Source organism: Geotrypetes seraphini, chromosome 1 (genome assembly GCF_902459505.1).
Source record: "Geotrypetes seraphini chromosome 1, aGeoSer1.1, whole genome shotgun sequence".
Classification (NCBI taxonomy): Eukaryota; Metazoa; Chordata; class Amphibia; order Gymnophiona; family Dermophiidae; genus Geotrypetes; species Geotrypetes seraphini.
In genome coordinates, this window is record NC_047084.1 from 244,002,915 (window position 1) to 244,017,382 (window position 14,468).

General features: G+C 42.2%; 1 pseudogene; it reads right to left on the reverse strand.

Moving 5' to 3' along the window:
* Window positions 1–400: 400 nt before the first annotated feature.
* On the reverse strand, window positions 401–1,034 carry LOC117353578 (annotated as a pseudogene).
* Between the last annotated feature and the right edge of the window lie 13,434 nt (window positions 1,035–14,468).

Consider the following 14,468-nt stretch of genomic DNA (forward strand, 5'->3'; position numbering starts at 1 on the left):
TTGGACCCTGAGAACTTTGCAGGACAATAGATTAGTCCTACCATCAGTAAATAGAACTAAATGAGAATCAACATTCTTTTTTTTTAGCACCTAGTCAATGGAATCAGCTTCCACATACTATTCGTACTGAAATTAATCATAAAGCATTAAAAAAGTTATTAAAAACATATTTTTTTCAACAAGGCTTTTGGAAATGACTCTTTTCCGATTGATATTCATTAATTCAAGTTACACTAGTTATGTGCATAACGTCCCTTTAAAAATTACCCTAATGAAAAAACAGGCTTACATTATGGTGCTTATTTAAGAACATAAGAATTGCCGCTGCTGGGTCAGACCAGTGGTCCTGCTGGGCATGATGGACCACTGGTCTGACCCAACAGTGGCAATTCTTATGTTCTTTTTTTTTTCTGAAACTGTAATTTCTTTTTTAATTTATATATATATGGATTTACTCCCTGGCCATAAGCTTCTGCTTCTTCAGCTTTTTCTGAGATATCTTTTTCTTCTGAGCAACTTTCTCCTCTGGCTTGGGAACAATCTGTTCTTTCTCTGTGAGAATCATTTCGATGTGGCAGGGTGAGCTCATGTAAGGGTTGATGCGGTCATGAGCACGGTATGTCCGTCTACGCATCTTAGGGGCCTTGTTGACTTGGATGTGCTCAATGACCAAGGAGTCAACATCGAGACCCTTGAGCTCAGCATTGCTTTCAGCATTTTTAAGCATGTGCAGCAGGAAATCTGCACTCTTTTCAGGCCAGCGTCCTTGTGTTCAGCCCCACTGTTTAGACTGAGTACACCTGCCAACTCCTCCATTGTACCACCGAAAAAGGACACACTTTTTCTTTAAGGTCACATCTTTCAAATACTTAGTAGCTTTGCGAACGTGCATGCCCTTGATAGCTTGGGCAGTCTCACGAGTGTTCTTGAAGTGCACTCGAAGGTTGGAACCCCTTGCTTTACATGATTTAGTGGGGTTCTCTGGGTCGAGAGAATAGCGGACCATTTTTGAAAGATTAACTCAGGCCGCGTAGGAAAGAGAAAGCAAAAAGAAAAAGAAATTCTTATGTTCTTAAATAAGCACTATAATGTAAGCCTGTTTTTTCATTAGATTAATTTTTAAAGGGAAGTTATGCACATAACTAGTGTAACATGCAACACAGTTTAGGCAACCTCTTTATTGTGGGTGAGTGATCCATGCTCAAATTAATGGGCTTCAATTAGAGTTCATATTGCACCTCCAAGTAACACTTCAAACACTGGGCAAGTTACTTATCCTCCTTTTACTAAGCCGTGGTAAAGGTTTCTACTGTTGCCCGGAATACTAAATGCTCCAATGCTGCTCACAGAATTTCTATGAGCGTTGGCAGTGGTGTAGTATGGGGGGGAGGGGGGTGAAGAGGGGTGATCTGCCCTGGGTGCCATGTTGTTGGGATCAAGGCACCCCTCCTCCTCTCTACCTCCTCCATCTCTTCCCCACTCCTCCCCTTACCACGTGCGGCCCCCCTTCCCTTCCCCTATACCTCTAATTGTTCACCGCTGTGAGCAACAACTTCAATGTGTTCCTCACGACCGTGTCAGCTCTCCTGCGGACATCACTTCCGGGTGCTGCACACAGGAAGTGATGTCAGAGGGCGAGTTGCTGGGGTCGCAAGGAGCACATTGAAGTCGTTACTCATAGCAGTGAAGAACTAGAGTTAAGGGGAGACAGGGAAGGAGCAGGGGGCGGAGACGAGAGCGGTGGCGGGGCACCTCTGCCCGGGCGCCTCTCACCCTCGCTACGCCACTGAGCATCAGAGCATTTAGAGTTCTGCGCCACAGCAGAAACCTCTACCATGGCTTAGTAAAAGAAAGCCTTACATTCTCATTGCCTCAGGTATCCATTCAGACTGTAAACTCTTTGGGGAAGGACTTAATGTATTTACCAGTTAAAGCACTCCATACATCCAGAAGCTCTATAAAAATGATCAGCATTATTATAGTACATCAGCTCCCAAGACTCTAATTTATTAGAATAAGTTTCCATTATTCCTGGAAAGAAATTTGCACAATCTAAGCAAGTGAAATGTTGAACCTGGATGGTGTTATCTACCATGCATAAGTTGTTTATTGCTGGCTCTAAGTTAAAGATGTTAAAATTAGTTCACATGGCCAATCATATCAAGTTTCTGTATTTTAAAAATATACAGCTGTGAAATGGAGACAATCTCACACAGACATACACACAGACACCATCAAACAGCTTCCTAAATAAACATAAATGCTAACTAATTACAAGGATTCGGCATGACAACTGAAACTCATGTTTCTGTCTCTAAACTAAAGTAAACTCCTACCTTTGCCAGCAAAAAAAAAAAAGTCTTTTATGCTTAACCAGAAAGGATCCTGTAATTGTGAACTTGTTTATGCTTGAACATAGAGCTGCAATGACACTGTGCCTGAGAGCATCATTGTAAACTTTTATGTTGCTCTTCCATGATAGAACTTCATTCTCCCATAGTCATTGGACTATTTCACTAGCCCACTCAGGAAAGACTGAAAGCACAAAGAAACAGAAATGCACAAAAACTGAAAATCAAAAATGAAAAGTGGGAATGCCACAAATAACCAGGATGAGAGCAGGAGTCCAAAATAAATCACATTATAAAAAACACTATATAAAAAATGAAGCAGCAAAATCCAGATGAATTAGATATACCAAGGACCCAACACGGGCCATGTTTCAGCAGCCTATACCTTCATCAGGAGTCCGTGTATCCTATGCTGCGCCATATAAAATCATGAAAAATTTGAATTAAAACCAGGCTGATATGCACAATGCTTTTCTGTTGTTGGGATGTCTCCCTTTGTTTTAATATAAAAAGTTTAAGAAGGTGTAATAGATTAAAGAGTTTTCCCTCCCCCATGCAAATATTATACCCCCAGGCAGCAGGAGGTGCTAATCAGAAAGAAAAAAACCCCCTACAGATCCCAGAATGCACTGGGCTCAGCAGCTAAAGCTGAATTACCTCAAAGGAGGTGGAACAGTTGCTGAGTCATGGGGTAGGACCCAAGACAGAGAGAGATACTTCTGTCCCAGGCTGGGTTCATTCTAGAGAGGTCACCAAAGGAAAAAGAGGAACTCTTCAGTTTTCCCTAGAGATAAGCAGAGACAGGCCTTGGGAAAACAGACTGGTACTTGGCTGAGGTAAGCCAAATTCATTTTATTTTGTGTGAGGCAAACAATAAAACAAAGGGCCTGTTATTGCGAAGCCGCGCTAGCGGCAACATCCCCGAAGCCCATAGAGATTTTAAGGGCTTCGGGGTCATTGCCGCGCGGCTTTGTAAAACAGGGGGAAAATGTTTTTGTTTCTGTGAAAGGGGTTTGTGTGTTCCAAACCAGGCTAGTCTACCACAGGAGGGAAGGCTTCACAGCACTTAAGGGATGCCAATTCCCTTCTTTTTCTATCCCAAATTCTACCCACTCCATCTTTCAATCTTACTGTATAGATTGACATAATCAATTTATCATACTGGAGTAGATAAGCTGCTTGTCCTTGATTGAAATGGAGAAATAAAGAATTAGGTCAATTTTAGAGAGATCTTGATTAATATCTTATGTCTTTGAGGTAGTTCTGTAAAGGAAACTATGCTAGGCTACACATGAAATAGAGGCATAAACACATGTCATAACCTGAAAGAAGAGACCTGATATTCAAAACAATTTATGCAGGCAGGCGATGCTCCTGACCACTTAAATCATGCTCAGCGGGCCTCCTGATGATATCCAGCAGCATTTAACTGGGCATTGCAAACTGAATATTGGCACTAACTGGCCAACTCTAACCCAGGCAGGAGTGGGGCATTAATATGTGGAGCTGGGAAGGAGTAAGGAATTATGTGGGTGGCAGTAACATTCAGTGCCAATGCCCTTATAACTAAAAAAGCAGCCCTAACTCTGTACACTTAACTATGTGGGTGCTGGCAGGGAATATCAACTGGCAACTATATAGCAACATGACTTGATCCACCCTCCTCATGTATGGACCCCATCCTGGCCCCTCCCCCAACAATATACACCCTATATATGATGTCACAACCCTTCTTTCAAATTCCAATAGTCTTTCCAGGCTTAGCTTAACTTTGGTGATGATTTAGTAGCTATGCAGGGCAGGAGAGAACTCCACTCATACCTGCCCTGGGCATCTTCTGTGTAAAAGTGGGAGCCATGACTTCTAGTAGGGTTCACTCCTGCCCTAAGTAGTCACTGAACCACCACCAAAGTTAAGGTAGGCTCAAGGGGGCCCACTGGGACTTGGGGGGCTTTTATTGTTGAGGTATGGGGCAGAAAGGGGTCTAGACATATTGGAGGAATGGCAGGAGGGTGGATCAGTTTTGGAGGGTAGGGAATTAATATCACCTTATGAGGGTCTCAGCTTTCAGCCAGGTCTGTATAAATGTTTAATATGAGTGAATTTCAGAAGACCATACTTGTGAGGAGCTAGCTAATCTAAACATTGACCAAGCAATGAAGCCAATATGATAGTGTGGCACAGTGGTTAGAGCTGCAGGCTCAGCACCATGAGGTTTTGGGGTCAAATCCCATGCTGCTCCTTGTGACCCTGGGCAAGTCACTTAATCCCCCCAGGTACATTAGATAGAGTGTGAGCCCACCAGGACAGATAGAGAAAAATGCTTGAGTACCTGAATATAAACCACTTAAGCTATAAGTGGTATATAAATACTTAAATAAATAAATGTGAGAGTATTAAAGGAACATCCAACATTTCTTTAGATCTGAGAGTACTTCTAAAGGACATGTTCTCCGTTTAGACTTCTTAAGATATCTCCTCCAGGTGGGTTTTTTTTTTTTAAAATTTTCAGGAATCTATTATTTTTCTTTTATGTACCTATGACCAACACACCTACCTACAGAATGAAAGAAACAATTTCTAGCCTATGTCACCCCCTGGACACATGGGGGAGCTAAAGAGAGAGAAAGGCATGGCTGATATCTCCATTTCCCTGCTGGTTGAATCTATCAAAGGAATTTTGTTTGTGCAGCATAGCTTTATGCATATGTCAAGCAAAGACTTTCACATGTATTTCAGAGGCCAGCCAAAGCTGTTGAGGGATATCTGCTCTTCTGCTAAGTAAGCTTGGGCTCAGAATGAGTCAAGCTCAAATCCAGAAGTTCTTGAAAAGTAGTTTATTGTCTACTATCATATTGTAAATCAATCACTGTTTGATGTGTGTTCATTAACAAAACTCCATTTACACATTTGATATGTCTAAATATATATTTTTTAGCAAGGTAGTAACCATTTTTATTTTGTGTCCTCTTTTTTTTGTCTCTGCAAATATGGTAACCCTATTATCTCAAGTTGGTTTAACGACTAAAATGTATATAATCCCTAACTAAATCTGTCCTTCCAGCACTTTCAGCATACATAGATCTGCATCCACAGTTCTGAAACAGCATTAACTATACCTCAGTCAGCTCTTACAGCAGCGTCCTGCAAACTTTGTTGAGCGGTGGCGCACTAAACATAGTGGCCACAGCTCGAGGCATCTGGAAGTGCGTGGATGTCACCCATGATGATGTTACATGCATATGTGACATCATCACATCGACATCTGCACATGTGTCAAGGCCCTCCAGCTGGGCCCTGAGGTACCAGTGGAAGGTGCTACCAAGGAAGAGGCGTGGAGAGGAGAGGGGCTGGCACCTGCTGATTGCCTACAGGATATGCCTCACTGCAGTCAGCTGGCACCGGAGTCTCTCCTCCTCCTCAGTGTCCTCTCTCCTCCTCTTCAGTGTGTTGCGGCACACCTGATATCTCAGAAGGCACATTGGTGTGCGTTGCACACAGTTTGCGATACACTGTCTTACAGTTTAATTTTCACTATTTAAACTAATTAGTGACATTCATTAAAGGGTTTTCTTAAAACCACTTTCCCATTCACATCAGAGCTTTTATATAGCCTTTCTGCTTTCCAGACCTTTAAATTAAAGGTCAGTTTGAATGTTTTTTCCTCTTGTAATGCTTCTCACCTTCATAGAGCCAATGTCCTAAGCAAAGGACTTTTACTGGCACTCCTCGCTTTTTAATATAAAAATATAGCAGGTAAAAGGACTTATTTGCATTGGTTTTTTTCTGTCCTCAGTGTCACGGTGACTAGAATTAAAGGTAAGTGTAAGAGTCCTTCACGTGTGAATAAAGTGTCTTCTCTTCTTTAGATGACTTTACTTATCTCTATTTTCTTTCTTCGGATACCTCTTTGTCTTTTTCCCTTCCTCAATATCTTCTTCCTACACTTCTCTCACTTCTCCTACACCTCTCTCACATTGGTGGTACAGGGTTATTTTAGCTCAGGAAACTTTCCTGGAGTTTTGAGCTACCTTCTCCCTGAAGTGCATTTGTGCATATGACATCACTGTGCAGTGACATCACCGCGGGCACATGCAGCAACATCTTCAGCCCAGCCCTGGTCTGGGCTTTTCCTGTTAGGCTCAACTCTCTCCTCTGGCCCTGCTCTCTGCTCCATTGGCCAGTAACAGCCTCGGCACTCCAGATCCAGCGTGATTGCCAGATCCAATCCAGGATCCGCAATTCAGGTTCCAATGGGCCTGGGAAGCCTATCTGGGGTCTGAACAGCCTTCCTAAGAGCCAGTGGCATAGTAAGGGGGAATGGTCAACCCTGGGCGCTGGCACCCGTCCTCCCCTCCGCCTCCCCCGCTCCTTTCACGCCCCCCCACTGCCGCACGTGCAGGCCGCTTCCTTTCCCCATATCTGTGTAACATTCCTGACACGATCAGCAACCCTCAAGCTGCTGTCGCACCAGCGTCAGCTCTTCCTCTGATGTCACTTCCTGGACCTGAACCTAGGAAATGACATCAGAGGAAGAGCTGACGCTGGTGCGACAGCAGCTTGAGGGTTGCTGATCGTGTCAGGAATGTTACACAGATATGGGGAAAGAGAAGTGGCACCCTCATGGCAGGAGGGGGCAGGAAAGGAGCGTGTGGAGGTGGGGGGATGAAGAAGAAGGAGGGGAGGGGCCCGAGACGCCTCTCACCCTCGCTATGCCACTGCTTAGAGCCCCCCAGATATTTTTAGTTTGTAACACTCTGGGGTCCTTTTATCAAGCCGCACTAGCGGGGTTAGCGTGTCGGACATTTCATCACGTGCTAACCCCCGCGGCTGGCTAAAAAACTAACGCCTGCTCAATGCAGGCATTAGCGGCTAGCGTGGCAGGCGGTTTAACGTGCGGTATTAGGTACGTTAAACCCCTACCGCAGCTTGATAAAAGGACCCCTCTGGTTACATTATACAACTCACTTGCATTTTTCCCAAATTTGTTAAAACTTGTCTTTATAGTCACTCTTTCCTCACAGTCAAACTCATATTTCTTTCTTATTTTCTAGGCCTCTTTATCTTTTGCAGACATTCAACATCTGTTTACTCATCTCTGCAGCTACACAGAGCCAATGCAAGTGTAATATTTATTTATTTAAAAATGTATACACTGCCTACAGACTAAGAGGTTTCCCAAGAAACATAGAAAGCATTAGACACAAATACATTCTACATATAACAAGAAACATCAGCTGTCTTAACACCCACACAAATTTTCTAGGGTCCGATGAGCGTCGGCATTGGGTGTCTTAACCCGGCATTTGGTTCATCCTGCAGCGCTAGTTCTACTTACCAAAAGTGGCCCACTTAGCGCTCGCATTCCACACCTGGCCCCATGCCATCAAGTCAGGCTTCTTACCCGTTAAAGTTTGAAAATAGGTTGAGATTGCTTCAGCCCCAAGACCTCTAATAATTTGCTTTACTAGATCAAACTGCATGTGGACTGATGAGCACCAGCTGTCCTGAGGGAAACTTCAGAGGGAACCAGCTACTAGATGGTTCGATTAGTCTTTCACCTCTATACATAACATAACATCGTGCTTCTTAACCGCAAGTTCAATGCAGTTTACAAAAGATTTTAAACAATATCATGAAGAACAAGAAAAGTTATTTGATCAAGTATTTTGACAAAAGGTAGGTTTTCAATTGAATTCTAAAGTGTTTATAGGAATAAGCTGTAAGCAGTAACGATCAAAATTCTTTATCGTGGGATCCTGCTTGAAATGTTAAAGTATGATCAAGAAATTTCTTGCTTTTACAACCCCATATAGATGGAAAAGTAAACAGGGCATGAGATCTTCTACTATGTCTATATAATGCTACAGAAAATCTATTGAACATATAGAACAGAGCAGTGCCATACATAACCTTATAACAATAACAGCCCAACTTAAACAAGTCAGTGCAGCTCATAATAGAACAGCGTCACATGGTCATATTTCTTCAGACCATTGATCAATCTATACCCAGGCTGGATGACCAATGTGCATGTCAGGACTGCTATGAACCTCCGCCAGAGTTTCCTCTGACTTTGCGGCATAGTTCACCATCTTTCGTGCCTTATAGATATCCTAGGCAAACCTTTTGCCTTATACTTCCCTCAATTAATATTCAAGCACCCACCCCTAGATTTTGATAATTAAATTCAACAATTTTGATCACCACACAAAAATCTTTAAAAAATTCAGGTTAAAGTATCTGCTGATGATTCTTAGAATTTATGTGGATATTAAGACCTATTTGGCTTAAATCGCACCTTCCCTTTGCTGCGCTGGGAAGCTGATGTCTTAGACAACTGCCTATCTTGTCTAATGGTTCAGCCAATCCTGGCCTGATATTCAGCCTGCAGGAGTCAGCAAGTTTTAAGGCATTGACCAGTGTGGGCAGAATTTGACCTAGGTATTCCGTGCCAGGCGAAAATGAATATCAGAGTATGCCTGGCTGCTGGAATTATCCGGGCAACAGTTGATATTTAGAGTAGTACCTATACAAGTTTCAAGTTTATTTAAAAATTTTATATACCGCCCAATCGGCCTTCTAGGCGGTGAACATTGTCTTAAAAACATATATGGAATAACAATACATCCTTCAAAACACTAACCATTATTTAAAAACAAAACAAATAGAAACAAAAAAGGGAAGATAAAGTTATAATAGCCTTTTAGCTGTCCAAACCTTATTTGAGCACTCTTCTGACTTATTTGGGCACATAGCAGACTGAAAATCGTCACTCCCTGGAAAAATCCCAGCTTCACTCAGACTCCATCTTAAGATGACCCCCAGCTGTGATAGTCTCCCTCTGTTTTCAGTGGCAAGGTTATATTACATTACATTGTTGTCTTCTCTCCCGCCAATACCTTTCAGTTCTAGGCGATTTACAACAAGAGTTGGCCTGGGCATTTCCAGAGAAAATACATAGTTAATAGATGTAGTATGCATCAGGATCTGTGAAGGGTCGATCAGGTTTAGTTAGATCATTTGACAAATTTCTTGAATAGAAAAGTTTTAAGTTCTTTCCTGAATGTTTTGTAGTTGGGTGTCATAGTCAGCAGATTGGAGAGGCGGCAGTCTAGTTTTGCTGCTCTGGTGACTAATTGTCGAATATTTTTTTGCTTTGTATACCTTCGATTGGGGGGTGGGTAAAGTGTGCATGCGTTCTCCTTGGGCTGGATGTGTTTTTCCTGTTTATATGCTGCTGAAAAGCTGGGAATCATCAGGTCCTGCATGATTTTAAATATTGAGCCATTGCAGCTTAGTTTGAAAGCCAAAATCTAAATGGCATTGTATGCTTATAAAAAAAATGTGTCCTTATCTACCCATCATATGCCTGATTGTAAAGAGTTGAATCCATTGAGGAAACTAACAGTTTTCATCTCCAACCCAGTCTAAGAAAAGCTCATTCTTCTGTACAAGTCATCTCTCGGTCTCAGATTAGCACCTGAGTATGTCTGCGAAATTTTGGTCCGTCTCTTATTGTTTTTGTTTTGTAAGAATATGGTTTCTTATAATTACTTCTATTGTAAAACATAATATAGTGAAAAGTCATCATTATTGGAGTGGTTTTTGGTCTTGTTTAGTCTGTGTGGATTGAATAGGAAACAATTTTGAATGAATTTCTTTTTCATACATCTGTGAGATCTTTTTTTCTGATGCCTGTAGTGGAAAATTGCTGTTTAGTCTTGGGCTATGAACGCTCGTGTGCATTTTTTAAAGGAGTTTTACTTCTTTGATTTTTATTTGCCTTTAATACAAGGGGGTGCTGAAAAGTTCTCAGCCCAACCAACCAACTTCCTAACTCCCCCCCCCCCCCCTTTTTTTTTTGTTAAGTCCCAGTACAGGTTTCTACCACGGTCAGAGCTCATGAGCATCGGAGCAGCATCAAAGCATTTAGCACCCTGGGCCGCAGGTAGAAACCTCTACCGCAGCTTAGTAAAAGAACGTCTAAATTCTGAGCACTATTTTGCCACTGTAGCTGAAAAGAGTGTTATCTTATTTCATGATGTGCCAATTTGCAGAAACAAAATTCTATGTTTGACATTGTTTCAGATCACTTAACCCCTCCCCCCCTTTTTACTAAACCGCGATAGCGGTTATTAGCGCAGGGAGCCGCGTTGAATGCTCCGCACTGCTCTCAACACTCATAGGAACTCTTTGAGCGTCGGGAGCAGTGCAGAGCATTCAGCGCAACTCCCTGCGCTAATAACTGCTATCACGGTTTAGTAAGAGTGGGGAGGGGGGTTATTGAATTATATCCACGTCATTCTCGTCTTGGTTGGGCTGAGAACTTTTCAGCATCCCATTGTATAATGGCTTCCCTTAGGACACAGGTTCCTCTGTGTCAGAATTATCCTCCAACCAGTGAGTAGGTGGAGGGGGGCAGGGTTAGAGAATGCGGGCTAAGGTTTCCCTTTAGAAGAGAAAGAGTAATGTTGGAGATGCCATAGATTATTGGAAGTAGAAGAACAGATTAATTGCCTAGAGTGATGCTCTTTGATTATATTAATGGAGGGAATTTCAAAATCTATAGGATTTAAAACAAATTAGGAAGTGCTCTTTTAGATCAGTGGTCTCAAACTTGAACCCTTTGCAGGACCACCTTTTGGATTTGTAGGTACTTGGAGGGCCTCAGAAAAAATAGTTAATGTCTTATTAAAGAAATGACAATTTTGCGTGAGGTAAAACTCTTTAGAGTTTATAACTCTTTCCTTTTGGCTAAGTCATAATAATAATATTATAATTTATTGCTAACGAGACATATGATCAAGAAACTTTTATTTTACTTTTGTGATTATGATAAACATACTGAGGGCCTCAAGATAGTACCTGGCGGGCCGCGAGTTTGAGACCACTGTTTTAGATGACTTATATTTTGAGTTACTGTGAGATATGTATGCAACATGACACTGATATGCCATCAATATGTGATGTGCCTCAAGGTTATATGGTTTCTGTGCAGAATGAGTTGTGTGCATATATGGAATCTGTAACAGGTGGGCTGTGTTGCTCGATTGGTAGCTCACTGAAGAAATAATCCCATTGTCTCTCTTTGGAGGCCATACCAGATAGTCATTTATCAATATACATAACTTCTCTTCAGATTCCTACCCCTTTTCAAGACTTCAATGAACAATTGTGACTAAGAGAGTTGGCTTTGGTCGGCTCTTTTTAGGATAATTTTTAGCCACAACCTAGTCATTTAGATTTAAACTGAAATTATACTTAAGTCTATTAAGCCAGTTATCACTGCACCTAGAGATTTATTACTCAGAGAATGATGACCATTGGTGCTGACTTGTGAACTTCACTCAGCCAACCTGACTTTAGACCTGGAACTGTCTATCCTATGGTGCGAAATTTGGCACCCCCAACAATTTATCCAGCTAACACACTACCTTTTTTGCTAGATCTGATCATTGGCCCCTGTGTTTAGAGACTAGAGAGTGCTATCAGTCATACAGGAAGTAATTTAATAAAGTCATTCCAGTGTATAAATGACCTCTTATAAATATTGATTGACATAAAAGTATGCATCATGACAGTGGCGTAGCTAGGGAGGTTGGTGCCCAGGGCACCGTGCACCCCTCAACTCTTCCCTGCTGTATTGTGTGTCCCCTGCCACTTGAGCACCTCCCCCACCCCCACATCCCTGTTTGAAATGTTCACTGGCTTGAGCAGCATCTTCCACCTGCTGCTCGTGATGGCTTTGTCTCCATTGGGATGTCATGTCCTGGTCCCGCAAAGACAGCACCAGGGCGGTCTGCCCCATTGTTCATCCCCCCCCCCTTACTACATGATATGAAGGTGCATTCTTTGCAGATGGACATGCACATTGGCAATGTTTGAATAGAGTTAACATGCATGCACATAGGTTATGAAAAACCTTAAATTATGCATGAACATGTATACAGTACATACCTTCGTTTACACCAGATTTTGATTGCAGCTATATTCCAGGTACACTTTCTGCTGCATATGCAAATATTTTATAAAGAATAATAAGCAATTAATCATAGTTATCTTTATAAATTAGAACCTATGTACTATAGGTGTCTTTATAGTGCCTATGCATGGATCTCATTTATAAAATTGTGTACAAAATCTTCTAGTCCTCATGTTTCTTCTTAAATACTATTATTCATCTTTTCATTTGTTATAAAGAATAGAAGTTCACCCCTAGCTATTATCTTCTGTAAATTTCCAGCTGAATTAAGTGCCCTCTTCTGTGCTTGTAGTCTTGATGCTGTGCAGGATCTAATGACTTCTCCTCTGTCTCCATAGGTTCTTTGCTAAAGGATTGGTTTTCCATAGTTCGTGTTTGAGACAAAATATATTTAAAGGCACATAGGTGCATATTCTATAAAAGGCATCCCGATTGTACCCTACAACTATCTAACCAGTCAATTAGGATGCACATTTTCTAAAAAAAACCACAACCTGAGGCAGGCTGCCTACACTGTAGGCGTCTGTCGCAGGTGCAGGGGGGCATCTAGGGACGCTTACGCATGCCCAAGGCTGGTCATGGGCATGGTTTTGCCCAGAAGTGGCCTTAGGCAAGCCTAAGCGGCCCTAGGCATCTCCCTAGGGCTGCGATAGGTGCCTGAAATGTAGGTCAGCAAAATGCTGGCCTACATTTCAAATAGACACAGCCGCTAAACTGATCGTGGCAAGGAAATCTCGCTGCTGCGATCAACTGAGCAGCTGCGGCAGGATTCCTGCCGCCACCCCCAAACCCCCTACACTGTCCGTGGCAGAAGGGATGCCCACTCACTCCTGCCACCCCCCCCAGCAACATCCCCGGCTGGAGGGATGCCTACTCCCTCCTGCCAGCACCCCCTAAAACACATGACCGCCCCTCCATGAACACCCTCCCTGGAACCTACCCGGATACCTCCCTCCATAGCTTTATTTGCAAGGCCGGTTGGAAGGATGCCTACTTCCACTGGATGGCAGACCTGCCTCTTTAGAATGGTGGGCCTTCCTCTTCCCAGTTGATCCTGGGATACACAGGGGAGGGGCCTAATGCCCTGATTAGCCCAGGTATCTAAGGCCCCTCCCATAGGAGTGGCTTTAAATGCCTAGGCTAACCAAAGTCTTAGGCCCCTCCCTGGGATGCACTGGGCTAAGACTCTGATTGGCCAGATCCCTAAGGCCACTCCCATGTATGTTGAGTTAGGATTTTTTGGTTTTGTATTTAAAAATGTGCCCAGCAGTAAACATAAATCTTAGAGCACCAGGATACCAACTAAAGGTGCTGTTAAAAAAATTAGGCATCTGCTTTTTCTTATAGAATACTAGCAGAGGCAACAGGCATAGCACAGGAAATGTGATGTTGTATTCAATCAGATTACAAATGGACTGCTGAGTGTCCTTGAGAGCCCTAAGTACATCTTTGGTTCTTGCTCACAAAATACTCCTTAGTTGTTCTGCAATACTGTTGAAAGGTGCAATCTCATTGGTCAGACAGATAGATTGTTCCCACAGACAGGAAACCAATGCTTTTTTTTTTTCAAGCAAAAGTAGTCATTGACCTCCTGGATGAATGGATGGTCTCTGCAAAGTTTTATTGTATTTGCTCATACCATGAATAACAAACCTTTGTTCTTTATATGTATAGGCTAGCACAAGTGTTAGAGTCATGGAATAGGAGGCAATTCCCTTCTTTGGATTGCAAGTTTGCGTGAAGGGATTTTGTTAAGAACTTTCTGAAAATCTAGATGCACTATATTAACTGGCCTACCTTTATCCACGTGCTTATTCATGCCTTCAAATGAATACAGCAGATTGCTGAGGCAAGACTTTCCTTGGCTAAATCTATGCAGACTCTGTCCCATTAAACCATATTTATCTATGCTTTCAGTAATTTGTTCTTTATAATAGTTTCTACTAGGGCTGCACATTGATGAAAAATTTTAATCACATGATTAATCGCATTGACCTAATGTAGAGTTGAATAAATATACATATACCCACAGTGGTTTAAATTGTTTGTTTCAAAAATTAATTGATTCCAGTTTCCTTGAATAGCTTATAATTGCTTCAGGCACATAGAATACTAATTATGCATTAATTCAG